This window comes from Psittacula echo (genome assembly GCF_963264785.1).
Source record: "Psittacula echo genome assembly, chromosome: 4".
Classification (NCBI taxonomy): Eukaryota; Metazoa; Chordata; class Aves; order Psittaciformes; family Psittacidae; genus Psittacula; species Psittacula echo.
In genome coordinates, this window is record NC_137738.1 from 64,422,758 (window position 1) to 64,442,508 (window position 19,751).

The 19,751-nt window shown below is 33.4% G+C and overlaps 1 protein-coding gene across 4 annotated transcripts in view; it reads left to right on the forward strand.

Annotated features, from left to right (window-relative positions):
* The window catches only part of ASCC3 (activating signal cointegrator 1 complex subunit 3), a 282,281-nt gene that overhangs the window by 153,798 nt on the left and 108,732 nt on the right, over positions 1-19,751 (forward strand). The gene's annotated exons all lie outside the window — the stretch shown is intronic.

Sequence of the window (19,751 nt, forward strand, 5' to 3'; positions counted from 1 at the left end):
TTTGGAAACAGCTTTTGAATCCAACCAGGGACCTACCTGGCTTGCTGCTCAAACAGGGGAGAACTGGAGGCAACTGTTGCCATGAGTGGCAAGTTTGGGTGCAGTGATTAAGCTCAGTGTTGAGAGGAGGGCTGTGATAGTGAACAGTGAGAGTTAGAGCTGTGGTCTTTAGGAGAGCAGTCTTTGGCTTATTCAGAGAACTGCATGGTAGAATTGCCTGGGAACCTTCCATGATGTAAACAAATGTCTCTGCTTTTACACTGAAGAAATTGATTGAATAAGGAAGAGTTGACCTTCACTGAAAGCAGTGATGACATTTTATGATGCAGGAAGTGGAAAAGAAATTGGGAGAAAGGTAATGAAAATAAAAAGTTGTACTAATAGCTTTATTAATAATAATACAGCAATTATTTATTATATATATTTAAGCTATTATTATTAATAATAGCTTTAAATACTACTAATAAAAATAAAATAAACTTAAATTATAACATTATAAAATAAAAATTAAATGCTATTAATAAAAAGTGTGAACTAAATATTGTGAAATGTACTTCTTGTTCTAAGCAAATTCCCAAGGGAATTTGAACTCTTATGTGGGGAAACTGCTCTTTCAATATGAAACTGAAAGCATCATCTTTTTTCAGGAAAAACTATAGAAACATAGCTTGAATGGCTTGAATGGTATACACACTTGCAAGTGTTCTTAGATCTTACAGAGGAACTTACAGCATGAAAGTGTAATGTGAGAAATTATGTAATCTTTCACAATAGAATTTGAAAACTTCTTAAAATTTGTACTTAGGAAGAGTGTGAAAGATCAAGCCAAATGCAGCTAAAACAAAGCTGGTAATGACTGTCCTGGAATGCAAGACCAAGAAAGATGGCTGTTAATAACAGAACAAATTTATAACCAGGGACTGATAAGAGGGAAAAGCTGTGAAGACAGCAATGAATAAGAGAGAATTGTGTTCTTCAGTAGAGGTCGCATAATGTTCTTGTGGCTGCTTTGACTCTTACAGTGACTATCAAGAGACAGAATAACTCATTAAATTCTTCCAGTGATCAGTACATGTGATATGCACATTTTACATTAATGCAAATTCACATTATTTTAGTTATGCATCTGAATATGATGTAGATCTTGGGGGAAAATATTGTTGTTATTGCTGTTGTTATTATTATAAAAATTATATACTCCAGTGTACTTAAGGGACTCTTCATTGACACGCATAAATAAATTAGTAATGGAAATAATAAAAATAGAGCGAAGGACTAGTCATACTGAAGTCTGTGGCAAAACATCACCAATAACCTTTCCCTACATACTTCCATTTGTCCTCTTTCAGGACCTATTCAACAAACAAAGTTAAATTATTGTAATTTATTCTTTTATTATTATTTAAATGATTTAATTATTTTGCTTACCATAAAACCGAGATGTTTTATTGGTTCTTAAGGCATTTTTAAGGCGCTTAAAGGAAATCTGTGTTCTCTGTTCATAGGAAATTTGTTGCTGTTTAAAATAAAAATGCATGTCGTGTATTAAAATGATTATGACAGCATATATAACTTTGAGGAGTATATTTATATACAGTTATCACAATAAGGATACTAATCAAATAAGATATATACTCTGCCAGGGCAGCAGCTCTGCATAAACAATCATCAATAATCATAAAATGAGTAATATGCTAGCAACATTTTGCTGAGCAATTAAGGCTAACATATTAAGACTTATGAGTACACCAAAGATTTCAGTGATTAGGGCATGTGGGAGTTTGTTATTAAAACAGTTGCTGTCCAGTCTAAATTTTCTTTTTCTTTCCTAGCAGTAAATATTTCTAACAGAAATACTAAAGTAACAGCTGTAGTGTATGTGGATCTTATCCAAGGGGTTTATAATAGTGTTTTGTCACTGGAGCTTTCTATACTGAAAGTTGTAAAGATTTCAAAGTGTAACAGATAGAGGCACAAGGCACAGTGAAGCCAAGCCAGGCAGACGTTTTTCTTCCCTTAACTTTCTGGTCCCCCTTCAATAAGCCCATCCTGTAATTACGCACTTGAGGCTGGAATAGCACTATGTGAAGCATCTGCATAAATGAACACATCTTTCAGATGAACCTGAAAGTGTAGAGATTTTCTTCTCCACTGGTAATTTTTTTTTTTTTTCTAATACTGGAGGGATTTAGTGGCTAAAGTAAGAACTTCAGTACCACATAGGTGTATAGAGAAAGCCTACATATATAGGCGTGACTGTCACCAGGAATTATAACTGTTCAGTTTTCTACCATTAAAACCATTAAAAAAAAAAAAAACAAACAAAACCAAATAAAATAGAACAAAACCCCTGTTATTGCAGCCAAGTGTGGTTCTGAACAGAATGAATCAGAGTTACAGAAACACTGCAGAGACTCACTAATGGATTTATAGTTTTTTGTGGACAAGAAGGACCAGCTGTTGTGAAATGTTTATAATGTAATTTAGAGAATTGAGCAAGGCCTGAGTTTTTGTTTGAGCTCCAGCAGTGATTTCTCACATATATAGCCCTGATGTGTGTCATTCTTCATGTCTAAATTGGCCTGCCTACTGCTCTAGACCTAGGATCTCTTGCTGATTCTCTTCACTAATTTAATTTTTTTCACTGTGAAAGTTATTGCTTATTTAAATAATAGGAAATTGTTATTAATGGTAGATCAAGCCAGTAACTCCTAATGGCAAATTTCAGGTGACCAGGAGAATATACTGGAAAGAGCATGGATACATACTCTTCCTTAGGCATTTACTGTTAAGAAACTACTGCTCTAGACAGACTTTCAGTCAGACCTGGCACAGCCTTATACTGTAAATCAGATATATCGTATGCCATAAAGTGTGTATTAACATGTTAAAGCACATGAATTGTAAGAGCTTTTCAGAGTTCTTTTTAAAATCCATTCTCAAAACAGTAGTGAGGGGTTTTTGTTCCCAGGTATCTTGCACCTCAACGTATAGGTGAGCCGAATGGCACTGTGGAACTGATCTGACCTTGTGAGCATTTATCGTCCTTTCATAGAGCTTCTGATTTCCAAACTGTACCTTTAAAGAGCATGATCACATTTTAAATTTTTGATTACAAATACAAATATGAAATATCCATGGGTCAAACTGGGTCTCTGAAGAAACTCATTAGACATTCTGTCAAGTCAAAGCTTCTATAAAGAATTATCATCATTGCCTAATTTTAATCTCCTTAGTAAGTCAAATGCATTTTATATAATACTAAATTCCCAGTGCCGTACCATATAAATGAAAGTTCTGACAGAAGTCTAACTGTATTATCTCAATGCTGTGTGATGCAGAGTGATTAATTTAAGCTTCATAATGATAATATCATGTTTGTCTGACAAGAGCTATCTTGTATAAAGGGATGTTTATTGGCACAGTTCCCAAAATTATCAGAATGCAGGCCATTCAGTCTTGCCATTTCATTTAACGTGAAATTTAGCAATACCTGGCAGAGAATGATCTTGATAATGTAAAATGATCCTTATTTTGTATTCTGTATACAGTGTTCACTGTGATGGATGAAGTAAATGTTTAGAAACATCAGAAATCAAGTGTATGACTTACAAGAACAAGTAATGCCCAAATCATGAATATTCTAGTCTAGACACAGCAAGTGTAAGTGAAGACTACTTGAACACTTTAGGAGGAACTGAAAAATAGAATAGTTAAAAGCATTGAGTTCTTTACTGGCCTTTAAAACTTGAAAGCAGTTTTGCTAATCCTCTTAATTATCTGTCAAATGTTTTTAAACTATTAGAAATTAATTTTTAGAGAACATTTATCCAATATTTGATGTGTAATCATTTGTTTGACATTTAATTATTTCAGAGCAAATCCTCATTTTATTTTTGTTTTACTAATAACATATCTGATATTTGATATGCCATTATAAAAGCTATAAAACCAAAATGAGGATGTGTATTCAAATACATTAGGCTATATTAAACGTCAAACATATATTGAAGCTCCCTATTTGTTTTATAATTATTATATTTTTTTACTTTTAAAAATATTTGCCAATTATCTTTTGGAGAATGAAATGAAGCTCTGTATTTCTTTCATGGAATATTTTATTCAGTAGTCTTGCTTAAAGGTCAGAGACAAAATTCATGAAATTATGTGGTCCTAACAAATGGCGGGTTAAAGAAAAATGTGTTCCTTATAAGGGTGATCCTACTGTTTTAATGAATCCTGAGCTGTGGAATTTAATATTAAGAGCTATTTAGATGGACATTTATGGCCTATTTACAGGGAAATGTGAACAATAGAAAAATGTTGCATTCAGGGTTTTTAGTATTATTTCTATATACTAGAGTTAAGTGTTAATTATATTAAACTGAAATAAAAAGTTGACATAAACAGAAAACAATTTCTCTTTGGTTTTGTTTTTCCTGACCTTTAAAGTTGGGAAAACATTTGAAGTTTGATTTATATTTCCATTCTTATGACAATTACTTTTTTAAGTGTCTAGAAATTGTATTTGCACAGCTTTAGATTTGTTAGTTCTATTTTCTACTTGTAGTTCTATGTACTCATGTATGTTGCGTGTAGTCTACTAGGATTTTTAGTGGTTTTATTACAAATCAGATAGTATAAAATACATGGTGTAGACTGAATTCTGTTATCAGCCATCTTTCTGAAAAGCAGTCCCTGATCCAAGGATTTCAGATTTTTGTCTTGTCTCTTGAGCTCTATTACAGCACTGAGGTAACAAGTAACAGTTTTCTGCTATCCTGTGAAAAATGGACTTTTTTTTCTCCCTAATCTATGGGCTTGATCATGTATTCTCTTTCATCTATCATGAGCATCAACTTGATATGCAACAATACTTAGTTTTACCCTGTTTGTCACTGGAAAGTTGCCTCATGAATATTTGTTCTACTTCCAGAACCTGTACTGTGTTAGTAAGTCTAGGGACTCGTAGAAGCAAAATGGGTCAGGAAACCTTTTTCTAGAATGATCTCTGAGGTTGCAAATTCAGCTGACAGGAGTGCTGATGTTTTTGTGCAGAGAACTACAAAAAAAAAAAAAAAAGTTTTATGTTTTTGTACACAACTATTCATCAATTTCAGAGTTATTCAGGTTAAAATCTGTAATGGATTTCATCACTGTAAGATTTAATGCCTTTTCTTGCTAATCCTCCTTGGAAATGCTCAGATAAACTGTAGGAGAATGTGTTGCCTATAGCATCCCCTTTCATTGTTGACAAAATTTCCTATTAGATACTAAATGCGCTTATAATACGATTAAGCTTCTTTCCTTAAATGAAGACTGTTACATCCTCCTGCAAGGTAGTGCAGTATTTGCATTCAGTCAGTTCAGATCTTAAGATAAATACAGTTTTAAAAATGTCTTCTTTATTTGTAAATACAGAAACTGAAAATCAAAGTTTTATTGTTTAAAAGAATGTTTTTAATTGTTAAGTTGATTTAAAATCTAAGGTTTTTTTATATCTTTGATTAAAATACACTGAAAATTCTTACTCTCTGGGATATGAGTACAGTAATAGGCTAATAGAGATTCCTTGATGTCAGTCTGTGACATTGCGCACTGTAATGAGTAGCTCTAATATGTTATTTGTTCTTAAGTTTGCACAATCAGTAGTAGCATATTGTTTGGTTTTTTTCCTTTTAAAAATGGCATAAATGTTGGTGATACAGATTGTATTGCTGTAAAACTAACTTAGTTCAATTTCAGTGACTGTATTAAAAGTATAACATACTTAACCATTTTCCTGTGCTTTCTGAGCTATTTCTTACATGAGAATTTGTGATCTCCTTGTCTTTCCTAAAGTTTTAACCTCATTCTGGGCAGAAAGAAACAGCAGATAGCATTCTTTTTTCCTTTCACTGTGAAAATCTCCTTCAATTAGCTGTTAGAATGTTTTAACATGTAATCCAGGTCAAAAAGAAAAAGTTTCCTTTGTCTTTTAACAGTAGTTATTAATTGATAGCTTCCTTGAGTAAGATGATTTCAATTTGAAATCTCATTGTTACATAAAGTATATGTGGATATTGAATAGCTATGCAAATAGTAAAGAAACACATTTCAAAAGAAAACTTCAAAGCCGTGTGGGAGGGACAAACAAAAACTAAAAAAACCCAGTATGATTGGTATACATTCACAAGTTTGGGAAACACTGCTACACTCTTACCACTTCCACTTTTAATTTTTGTCAGTGCTTGCTTTCACCATGTGTGATAAATTGCAGGGATATATTAAAAATGCGTAAAACCTATTGAGAGGATAAAGCTCCCTGTTCGTCATGTTTTCTTCTGTCATTTAACAGGTTCAGAGACTGGCAATATCTGAACACTTCAGCAAGAAGAATTTACAAGATAATATTAAAGTCAGCATAGGTGCTGTCTGCGCTAGCCCCTTTTCAGCGCTACCTCAGAGAGCTTGATGGGCTCAGCTGTTTTCAATCCCTAGGGGTTGTTCCAGGCAAGAAATTAAAAAAGGAATGCTTAATTTACTAATGACCTGTAGGTCTTGCATTCCTTTTCCAAGATGTGCCAGTTAGTTCTTGGCTGCAATGCATAATCTTCTGCAATATGTTCACAGTGAGTCTGTAAACAATAATCATATTTTTCAGGCACCTTTTCTTTATAGAAAGCACTAAACCATACTGACAAATTGTTCTGGTCACATGAAATTTAAGTAGCTTAGCATGGATACCATATGCTGACTAGAAAATAGTATTCAAAGCGATCCTATCTACTTAGGAGTTCATTTGTCAGAAAACAGTGTAGTGACAGTAGTTATTAGTAATAAAGAGTAATGATTGAAAAGTTAATAAGAATTTGTGTTTTTCTGCATGGTGCTCTGACAGTGAATTCTGTTTGTTGATCAGTTGTACTTTGTGTTTCGGTAATTACATTATTCTTAAGCAGACAATACTGTTCAGCGATTGACATTCTGTTAGAAACTATATTTGATTTATTTTACAGGAACTAAACAGAGTAAATTTTCCAAGGTCCAGTAAATTATATTTGATTTTAGTTTTTTCCCTAGCATCACAGTTGGCTTTAAAAGGATCATTGCAAAAGTCACAAAGTATTATTCTCTGGGATTGTAAATGAAGGAGATAATATTGGGGGGGGTTTAAGTGGTTAGCCATTGGTTTAAAGATGCAGACCATCACAAAAAACCCTTTGTAGTTGCCTTTTCTGAGATAAAATTCAGAACAAAACCTGTGATTCACAGTTACCCTGTAGAATAAATGTGCTTACTTCTAGGGTTGCTTGATATGTTTTCCCTTCAGAACATCAGTATTAACTGTCCATGTTTCTTCTGCTCCCTGAGGAGTCGTGTGAATTTATTTATTTATACTGAAAAACCATAAATGTAAAGGATAACTTTAGACTGATTTGTTTTTTAATTGAAGGATTTGACCTATCATAATTGAAAAATACATGTTCATAAACATTAAAGTGATAGAAAACATCACTGCAATATGGGAAACTATCTCCTACTGTCTCTTTAAAAACATGAATAAATGCACTTAAATAAATTCACCTGTTGCAAGAAATATGATGTTCACTCACCTATTCATAGATTTCCTCCTGTTGAGCCAGACTGTGGCAAACACTAGATTTATTTTTTTTTTTCCCCAAGGTACATTTAAATGCTTGATTCAGTTTTTCATGTAGAAAACATGATTTTCTTAACAGATGGAGAAAAAGATTAAATTTGACTTCAGTTCATATTCTTAATTTCATTTATTTTCAAAATAAGAAAGCTTTCCAGATACAGTTTAGTTTGATTATGGTTTGATGGAATTGTTTACCTATATGAAAGCTTTCCAAATACAATTTCTGTGGATTATGGTTTGACGTTTACCTATGTATGCTTACTGTTTCAGTTGTCATCCACTTTCAATTCCCCAACTACCGTAATTTAGGCAAATTTGGTTGGGCTTTTTAACTGTTCCTTTAGTTTATTTACACAATGTGTAGACTAGATCAGAACTGGACAGAAGCATTTATGCACTGGAGATTGTAATGACATCCAGTTAAAATGAATAGTGAAATCATGAGCGAAGTGCACGCTTTTCAGAATTTAAAGTAAAAGAGCTATTAGAAGCAACCACTAAGAGTGAGTGAAGTGAATTTGATCCCCAGTCCCTCAATATGTTAATACGAGATACTGAGAGCCAGAGGTGCTTGGGAGAAAAACAAAATAGGCTGAAAGTAATTAAGCATACTTTTCGAAAGTTGCAGGGATTTTTCCAGAGAACTGGAAAGTGTTTATTGCTGTATATTTCTTACACTGGTTTAAGTTAAATTACATGTATAGTCAGTTTCTGTTTCTTAGCATATCCTCTATATGTTTTACATTATCAGCATTTCTCCATAGTCAGAGGCCAGAAGATATGGAAGCTTTGGTATCTACATTTAGTTTTCTCTTCTGGTTGCTTTGAATTCACTTTAAGCTTCTTTGAGCTGGAATTTCAAAAATTAACCAAGATCCAGAAGAATCCCTGCATATTGGAAATCATCATCCTAGAGAAAAGCACTGTATTATATAAAACCACAAACAGCTATACTTTGGGATGTATAGGTACCATTGCGTATCAGCTTTATCAAAGCAAAAGTCTAATTTTGCCTAAATTTTCCAAATCTCTTTTGAACAACCTAATTATTTCAGAAACCTCTTTTAATTTGTAACAAACTGTTACATCAAAAACACCAGAGGCTCGTTACAGAACATTTACAAAAAAACATTAAAAGCTAAAATTCTTAAAAAAAGCAGGAGGCAGATTTTGGAATATATGGCTCATGAAAGGCTGCTGGAAGAATGCAGGTAGGAAGACAGCAATATTAGGAGATTTGTGAATTTCAGTGCTGAAGTATAAAGTCAAAAATACTCAATGTTCATTATCCCCGTCCCACCAAAGACCTTCATCCTTGGACAATATCAGTACAAGTAGATAAAATAATAATTTTAGTCAATAAAGCTAAAAAATATGAAATGTGTAAAGCATGTAAAATTTAATGTAAAATTTTTTTTACATTAAATTACTAAAAAAATGTTAAGCTTTTGGGAGAACAAGATCTTAAACCAATTCATTTTTAGTGCTCAGGTCAGACATACTGAAAACCACTTAACACTGGAGTAAGTTTTTTCCTGGGATGTTTCCTTCCTAGGAAATACTAACTTTACTTATTTGGTCAACCAACTTGAATAAGAAGCAAGATTTATACTTCAAGAAACTCTAAACACCCAGAAGTGCCATGTCCTAGTATTTACCATACTCCAAATGGAAAAACCATTTGAGATTAGTACTGTCAACACTTCTAATGCTTTCTCAAGATTGAGATATTAAGAGAATATTGAGAACTAGGGTGATATTTCTAGAACATTTGGACACCAAATGTGCGGGATAAATTGGAATGCATTGCAGGAAGTGTTTTTCTTCAGCTTCAGACTTTTGTTGAGTAAAATCATTCCTAACCTGTAAGGAAAACTAGAAAAACTACTATAGTCAAGCAGGACAGATCCTGTTTTGACATAGTTGCAAATGATGTGCATATGGCCTGAAAACTTTTCCAAAAAATTTACACAAGACTTTCAGATTTGAAAGTTTTTTGGCTTAGAATTTATATTTCTTGGTATAGTTCACATGAAAAACAGTTCTGGTTAGACAATTAAACTGTTCAGCATCATCTTTTATTTGCAGAAGAATATTTTGGGTTTTTTTGATGATCAATAATAGTTAGGAGATATTAGCAGAGATTTTGAATATTTAATTTTCTTAAGTCAAAAGTAATGGAACTTAAACTGAGCTTACCAGTGTATTATTATGAGTATTGTGGTATCTTGCATTATCTGTATTGATATCAACAGTTAGCTAATCAGCCATTGTTCCATTTAGGAACATAGACCAGCAGCTTCCCTAAATACTGGAAGCTTTATCAAAGTCTTAGCAAATGTTCTAAAAAATTAGCCAATTATATGTGTTTCCCAATAGATTCAAGAGTTATGACTTCTAGTTTAACAATTGGTGTGCTAGGGATTCTTCTCTTTTTTTTTTTTTTTTAAGATAGGCAAAAATTGTAGGAAGTTAGTTCAACACTGGCTTGTAAATTCAGTTGTTCTAAAATTACTCAAAAATATTGAGTACTGTTGACAAAATGCTAAAAACCTTGTAGTAGACAGGAAAAAAAAAAAGGTTCTAGAATTTAGAGTATCAAAAGCTTTTCAAAAGCCTTTCTAGACTCTCTAATAATAAAAGGAGCCAAAGGTCATTGCCTAAAGGATGAAAAATACTGCTCATTTTCACTCTGTGAAGGTATGTCTGACTTTGATATACATGAAATTTGTAATCAAATGTGCAGTGCAGAATTCCAGTGCAATCTTTGGTAAGAGAGATCTCTTTTTTCAAGTATTGTTCTATTTATGTTTATCAGGGACAACAATCAGAAATCCAAAAAGTCTGAAACCTTAACATCATATAGCCATGTTTCCATTTAAACTGTAGTATAGCTGAATAATTGAATAGAGTCCTAGTTGGTTTTCAGTTGAAGGATCTCATTGAAAAACATATTGAAGCTAATGGGAATGTTGGCTTTGGAGTAAGCCCTAAGGACATAAATTAATACTGCACAAAATAGTGCTTCATGGAGAAATCGCAGCGCAGTGGTTAACTGTTTGCAGATGTGGATTTTCTGCGATCTTCTGAAACTGAAAGTAGTAAGAAAATGTGAACTCTTCCCAGTGATTCATGGGTTAAAAACACTCACATAGGTTCACCAGTATTACTTACAATTTTAATGATCCTTTACACTCAGAAATTATTTCCTGGGCTTTTGATTCAATAGTTACAGTGTAGTAAAAAAGTGTTTGTATTGCAGTGCAGCATTGAAAACATATCTGGTTTTGTGCTCCACAGGCCTGTAATTTCAAAACAGCTGTAATAGTTATTTTCAGGTATTCTCTTAGATTATATTCCTGTGAGGGAGCATATTGCTTGAAGTAACCACCAAGACCTCTTGTCTAGGGAATACATCCAAAGTGATGGTTCTAAGAGACTTCCTTCCACCCTTTCAGAGTACTGTACAGGTCTACAATTCATTGATTCAGAATCAAGTATTAATCCTTTATTGGTTTGGTAATTGTAGCCCTATTTATTATTTTTTCCTGCATGGTCCAGTTCCTTTAAATTTCAGCTTTTCACACTTGTAGGAAAAATAACACTTAAATGAAAACAGAGAAATTTTTGAAATTAAAATGCTACAGAAATAGGTGGAAGGTTGCCAACAAAACTCACAACTATTAATAAACTTGTAAAAGGAAAAATAAAATGGTAATTAAGAACATAAAGAATATAGCTAGAGCATATTGGAGAAAAAGCGAGATGATGTATACATGCAAATTCATGTTCTGTGTAGAAGTTTCATACTGTTTTCGTCATGAAACAGCTAGTACTGGTAAATAGTTAAAAACTAACTTAAAAACAGTAAATAAATTATTTCAGTATGTATATATAAAATCCAGCTATCAAAAGAGCTCAACTTTTTGGCAAAATACAGGACTACGGGAGAATGATGCTGTTACAGATTGAGTACGGAAATCTCTCACTGGAATTCTTTATACAAGGGTTCATGATGTTGAGGAACAAAGTAATTTTAAAATATCTTCCAAGTATTTGTCTAGTGTGAAAATCGATGTTTCTAAAAATAAGTGACTTGAAAAGTATCACTCATAAATTTAGGAAAGCAAAGCTAATTGAGATTCTTTTCTATTTCATTTTCGGATTTAGTTTTCAATGCTGAGTATTGAGAGCCACCTTGTGGCCATACTTTTTAATGCACATGTATAATACTGGTTTTATGGTAGGTTAAGGGCCCTTGCTCATTGTTTCACTTCAGAGCGTTTTGAAGATTGAGATTTAAAAATAAATACATAAATATGTTCTACTTCCAGGCATCTAGCCCGAAGTGCAGCTCTCTGCTTGACCTGAAAGATGAGTTCTTTACATTCATATGAAATTTCTGAGATATTTTTTTCTTATTCTGTCATGTTTCCTTTCCTGTTCTCTTCTTGTATACATTAAGGGATGATAGTATAAAACGCAAGATAGATAAATGTAGTAAGTATAACATATAAAATACTTCTATAGTATATGTATGGACAGAGTACATATATAGTGATGTCATATGGACTGCATTTGCTGTTGAACAGTGCATGTTTTAGGAAGCTAAGAAAAATGGATAGTGTTAAACATTTATTTATCTCTCAGTAGTTGTTCTGATTACTGGAATAACTATTCATAGTAAATAGAAAAAAATCAGTATCTATATCTTTTAAGTTTGTGTTTACTCTTACAAAATACATGTGTGAAATTAGTTTCAGGCATCAGAACTGGGCTTGGTTGAAGAAAACACATGAGGATGAATCAGTTACTCTTGTACACTCACAAAATAGCTGAATTGTCTTTTTGTGCAGCAGAGATGTTGAAATTTATTGTGACTATAAAGGGGCTGATGTAAATACAGGAAGTCACCAGTTAAAGCAGCAATATGGATTTTCCTAAATTCAGTTTTCTGTTCTGTAGAATACATTATATGTTGCCTGTAAAGCTGGAGATTGAAACAGTATCAGTACTTTACCAAGCATTTTCTTTGGGGATTTTGAGTGGGTAGGGATGGGATTGCCCAGGAAGTTTATACTTAATTCTGATATTAGTGGAAATGTTTTTTCCTCTGTGGCTGAATTTATACTGAGGACTCTTAGACAATTTCAGAGTTTCACAGGCAACTCATTCCATCAAACACAAAACTCTTGAATTTTACTCTCAAACTAAAAATTAATCCAATCACTGTAGAAGTTTGCACAGATTAAAAAAAAAAAAAAAAAAAGAAAAGAAAAAAACCACACACAAAAAAATAAATAAACCCCAACTTAACATCTACTATCCTTTCTCTTGTTAGCGGTAAATTGAGATTAATAAAGCATTTAATCCCATTCTTTGTCTGACAACAACAGTTTTGGAACATTTCAGTTATAGTATGTTCTTGTCACACTGGAGAAAACTGTCTCTTGTCATACCGTTAAGCAGCACTATGACCTGTACTGAGTGTGGTGATGACAGATTCTATGAATGTATTGCATAATTTTGTCTGTGGTGAAGAAAGGATTATAGGAATGAAATATTTTATGGGAAGACGCATAATTGTATTTGGGGCTTATAACAAGTAAAACAATAATTTCTGATAAATAATGTCCCCTGATTCAGTTGCCATTGTCACCAATAGAAAGGATGTAAAATCTCCATTCCTATTTTTATCATTGTGTTCTTTAGCTCTGTTACATTCAGGCATTTAAAAACAGAGGATGATCTGATTCATTCTCATTTATAGGTCCATTAGCTTTTCAATTGTTTCTTCAATTTCCCTATGGTGGGAGCTATTCAGTATCAGAATAAGCAGGGATTAGTGTGAAGACAGTTAATGCAAATTCCAGTTTACTTGCAATAGTGAGTGACAATTAAGAGCTATTACTGATATGTGTCATCAGGGACTGTTGAGACAGGGCCACCTGAGTGAGTTACTATAGAAATTTGTTTCAAGGGAAAGTTATTTGAGGGTCTATTTTGTCTTCAGTTCTTTCCAGGATAGGTCCTGGTCATTAATCTAAATCTGAACTTGCCAGTGGAGTGCTTTTCAGGCTAAGATTATAGCACACAGATTTTAGAGACTGCTGCACCTGGTGACTACAAACATGTGATGTGTCTGAGCTCCTGCTGTAGTTGTAGATGATGAAGTTCAGTGCCTTTCAGGCAGTGGAACCAAGAGGATACCTAAACTCATCCATGAGCAGACATGGGGCGGTCAGGGAGCAGAAACACTGTACCAGCCCCACTGCCTGATGCCCCTTGACTGTGAAGGGTGTTCAGACTTCTACTGCAGCTGTATAGATCTGCATAAGACATCTTCTTTAATCTCAAAACCTGCCATATCAAGCTTCTAGCAAAGTGGCGTGTCTCAAATAGTCAGGCAGTTACTTTACTTTCTAGAGATATTTCTCGGCATCAGACAGCATTAGATGGCCCTCTTATCTTCAGTTCTAGCAGTGTATAGATTAAACAAGTATGATGGATCTATCTAGTTATCTCAAGTGATGCCTTCTCAAAAAATAGAGTAGGAAATCTTTTCTAGGTTGATCTCAAGATTGAAAAGGCTATGCCAAGAATTATAAGTTATCAGTCTGTTTCCATAAATCTGATCAGAAAGACTGCCTGATACTATAATGGAAAACAGGCTCAGTAGGTTTTCCTCTAGTGAGTAGTCACTGAGGATAGTGGAGATAACACCAGTGTTATGGGTAAGCGTAGCCTCTGTGTTTCCAGTCTGTGTAAAATTTTTGTGACAAGAGAATTGGAAATTCCATATTTGGAGCTAAAAAATCAATTTAAAAAACAGCTGAAATCCAGATACAAAATCAACAGAAGGAAATACTTCTTTTGAATAGCTTTAGATTTTTAAATTGGAATTTCCAAAGTAAAATGTTCTTAGATGTGTAAACCAATTTCTAAAGATGACTGATGATATGATCACCGACTTTGCTTTGCAATATATTTTATATTTTTTGTATTTATACATTATGTTGCTTATGTTAATTCTCTGTCCAATATATCATACATGGTGTTAGCTTTCAAAGTGCAGAATGAGAAAATCAAGCAAAACAGTTAAAGCTTTTAAAATATGTCACACTGAATTTAATTAAAAGTTTATATGGATTGTGAGTCAAAGATTCTCCACTCCTTTTATTCTGATTTTAATTCATAATTCAGTATTACCATCTTGAAACTACTGAAAATTGATGCCGTGGTGATAACCCTGTAGTATGTGTCTGTTACAGAACTCTCCAAACATGCTGTTTGCCTTAGCACTGAGCTATGTATGTGTTCAGTTCTGCACAGTCAGATAGAGTTTCTCCTTATGTAGAAAAACTATTAATATGTCTTGAAAGTGATTACAATCTTTGTTATAGAACTATTTTACCTAGATATTAGTAGCTCTCCGTCTTCAAGTAGGGAAAAATCTTTTATATAGGTATATGTTTTTACTTCAACTTCAGTTATTTTTGTTATTTAAAACAGTATAAAGATACTCAGGTTTAGAATGTTCACATGCTAAATTACAGAGACATAACTGATTTTGATGCAAGTGTCAGCATTGTTTACTGTTTTCTTTCCTCCTATTGTCTTAACACCAAACAAATGCAGCATTAAAGATAGAGGTTCAAATTTTCGGTAAAGAATTTTGCAAAGTCTTTTGAGATTAGGCTGTTCTTAAAAGAAGGCAGAGTTGTGAGACTAAAAACATTTTTTAGGAGGCTAAATGCATGAAGGATGTAATGATTTGAACAGATATGACTATTAATTGTACAGAAGAAAGACTGTTAATATAATTAAAAGATTAAAGAAAATTAAGCTCACAGTATGGCATCTAACACTTTTGAACAGTCATTAGCACTATATGCACGATAAGTAAACAGAGTATGAAAAATGAAAATTAATCAGGGTTGGAGAGGGGCTGCGGAAGCAGCACAGCAGCTCTCCTCACCTGTTTTGAGCTGCTGTGTGCTGCATTAAGGGAGAAAGTAAAAATCTCCTTACTTCTTCCTGTACCAGGTAATTTCGTCTCCATGGCATGTTTGATATGTGAGAGATTTTTTTGTATTTCCTCTGAGATCTATCTGCTATGTGGGAAAGACATTTAAAGTTAGCTTGCTGAAGAAACTGTTTAGCATGCTTTAAAGTAATGGTATATGAATTAGAATATCTTAACAATAGCAAGCTTCTCAGTTTTGAGAGAGGATTTCTAATCCAGTTTGCAAATCTTAGACAAAACAGATTGATGAATTAAAATCAGTGCAATATTTTTTTTTCTCATATCTCTATAAATATGTTATAAAAATTACTTGCACAAGAAAATAAGTCATGCTTTACTCGAAGTATCACCCTTGAAGAGGAGGTATATTTGTACAGCTAGGTACATACTTAAAGAACCATAGATGCAGAAAACAGTCTTTCAAAGGCAAATTTAATTATGCATAATTGTCTTAACCTGTATAATTTTTTAACTTTAGAAAGCAACTATCTTGCAGATTTCATAAAGTACAAAACATAATGTTAGTGACATAAAATATTGAGAATGTAAAGGATGGATTTGAGGTGAGTTTTTTTAAAAGATATTTTTTTCGGTAGATAGAGTCAAACTACGAGGGATCTCATAATTTAACAGAGGCCTGTGGGAAAATACCTTATATTTGAACAGTATCTGGCTGTAAAAGTGAGCTCTATGGAGGTGACACACTATGCTCCTTCCTTGCGTGATCTGGTATCCTCTGGCAGCAAGCTTAATAGTTGCCTCAGTTTAACTGACAATCTGTCTCTCCAAATTCCCAAGTCTGATGGCCAAAAGAGCATAATAATATAAACCTTCTTGTTTCATCACTTATTAGGTGCTACTTTTGTGCCCTTTTAGGTGTATAAAGACACCATGCTACCTTTGAAACTGACTTTGAATGATGTTTAATAAAGTCAGGCTTCAAAGTTCTGCACTGAGGTTGCAGAACTTGAGAGCAGCCTGCTAGTCAGCCGGAATCAAGCTAATGAAAAAGACAACACAGTTGTCAGAGGTGTTAGCAAGAATCAGATGGTGATGTTGATAATCAGCATAAGTCTTACGGATGTCATTTCTAAGGTGTATTTTTTGTCCTGAGGGTACAGTGGAAAAATTTATTGAATGATAAGGCAAGGAGATAATTCTGGGAGACATAGGTTATGGAAATCTGATGGGCATCCACTTGAGTTGGGACAGGGACACAAGGAATATAGAATTCATAGGAAAACAATTGTTTTTCACTTGTTTTTCACTTTTTTTCACTTGTCCCATAACTTAAAGGCCTAATGGTTTCTTGAGATATTTTTTTTATTAGTACTTTATCGGATAAAATAAATAATTAACACATTATAATTAAGTGATATTATATGAACATTGAAATATGAAAATACATAAACATCTGTAATTTTTCATGTCCTTTGGAGGTTTCTTGAAAGTGCTTGTCTTGTGAGATTTAACATTTGGTGTCACTGAACTACAAAGTGTTACTAAGGAGTCCTTGAAACTGTCTTAAAATAGCAAAGTCACAGGAGGAATAAAGTATCTTTAATTCTGAGACTTACTTAATTTTATTAGCACACACACAAAAAAAAAAAGCTTTATGTGTTGCTAATTACATCATGAATTTTCTCATGGGTCTTCATGTTGCATAAGTATCAGTGAAGAAACTTATTTTTATGGTGCTGTAGACAGTCTGATATTCTCATTTGGTTATCTTGTTAAAGTTCAGGTTACATAGTTCAACTTGCATAATGAGTGGTGAGTACAATTTTGACCTTTTTGAGTTCAAGAATTTGTACCACTTTTACTGACTTGCTTTTTTTTATCATGTCTGCTTAGAATTGTTTTATTTCTTCCATGCTGTAGGGCAGAAGCTAGAGAATTGGAGAAACTAAACCACAATACCAAATCAAAAGACATTTAATGCCTAGAGTTCATCTCTTCAAAAATTATTTTCCCCTTTAGGATAAATTTCAGCTTCTCATGGTCCTACAAACTGATGCCTGTCAAAACCAGTTTGAGAACCCTGTAGACTATTAGTTCATACTGCACATTTCCAGTTACCTATAAAACTTGTAAAAGCCATCCAATTCTTGTGAAGAATTCTCAGTCTGTCACTTTGCATAGCTGTAAAGTTGTAGTGGACTGGTATGGTTTAATTATGAAATAAGAAACATGCTTAATGTTCACAAATGGATTTTTTACTTGCAGGGTTAATGATGTCTCAGTCAGTATAGCCTCCGAGGAGGAGTTACACTAAAAATCATAATGATATGTAACAAGTAAGATACAGTTGCATTGGAAAGACCTTGAAAACATTTGTTTTCATTGTCTCAGAGTAAAAATGCATCCAGTGTTGTTATGGCTCAGCAGAGTGGCAGTTTTGAATATTATAAAGCAAAGGAGGTGTTCTCAAATATAAAAAATATTTTTTATAGAAACCATGCAATGTCAGTTTCCTGTTGAAGCAGAAACATTGACATTGTTGCACAGTTAAGCACAGCAACAAAAGGTTTAACTAGGTCTCCAGAGGATGCCAGTATTCGAACCGAGGCCGATACATATTCATCCTTGCTGTTGCAATGCTACTCTTGCATTTCATCAGATTGTCTCTCTATATCAATTTCTTTTCATGCTGTATATCTTCGCTACTGGCTAGTTTTCTAACAGCATACTGAAAACTTCTGCTGTCAGCAAAACAGACCAAGACTGATTAATGACTTTTTCATCTGTGTACTCCAAGTGGTTAACAAATATGACAACAGGACTTGCTGTCTCAAGGGCTGGAGAAGAATAGATACCTCGCTGTATTTTAAGTTTCATATATTGGTAGAGAGAGAACAGTTTAATTTTGAATTGATGAGAAAGCAAAGCAGAGCCTTACATGATTTTGCATGCATTTTAAAATTATGATACTATACAATTAATTCAGCCTTAATTGATGTGCATTTTCATGTTATTGCTAAACTGAAATGTTTTGACACTTCTTTTAATAAGATTTGAGGGTACTTAGGCACAGATTTCTGTTCACTGTGAAGCCCAGATTTTCATCATTACTGAAGCAGTACAGAGATGTCTCTGTGTAATTCTTATTGCACTTGCTATAAACAATAGAAATATGCTTATCATTGCACAATACATGAAAATTATTAATTTTACTTCATTTTCACTCAGTGGTGCAGCTTAAACTGGGTCATTATAACAAACATTTTCTTTCTATCTAAACCTAGTGCTATTTTCTAAGTGTGTTTTCATAGAAGAATTATTTTTCATTCTAAGTTCATAAATCCTTTTATCTGAGAATCAGTAATTCATTCAGTTGTAAGACAGGCACCATAGTCTGGCTTGAAGTGAAATTTTAGTTTACTTTGGTCCATGTTATAAAATTCTGGCTATATTCTCTATTTAAATAGCTCCCTTTTTTGCTTTGTAACAGCTAGGCATCAAGGAAGGTAATTTGAAACTATGTCTATATCCTCGGTGACTTCTTGCAAATCCATCATTTGTGCATAGTCAAGCTTGCATTCATGAGTCTTTAATTCTTGGCTTGCCTGGCCGGCTAAAAAATGTAACATTTTAGCAGTGCTAAATTTTCTTAGCTTCTATCATCAGTGAGGTCTGTAAACACTTTTATCTTCTGCATTATAGATTATAGAACTGAGAAATCAAAGATTAAATTTAATTATTACCACTTGTTTGGGATTTTCACTTCCCATGTTATCTAATTCTCTATTGGACCATGTAACGTTTCCAATGAAGAAAAGATGGGGCTGCTATGATGTAACTTAGTGTACTGTAAAAAGAGGACACTGAATAAGGCAAGACATTTCTGGACACCATACCAGTCCATTCATTTCAAATTATTTTTTTTATTCTCTGACTGGATGGAGCACAAAGAGAAGGAATAATGTTCCCATTTGTACAACTGTAAAGTACATTTTAAACATGCATTGTTTAAACAAAAAATCACAGTATTAGTTATGATATGCAAAGTACATCAGGGAATCATTTAATGTCCAGATTTCAAATTCACAACATTTACCACTACTATATAAGTAGTGTACCAGC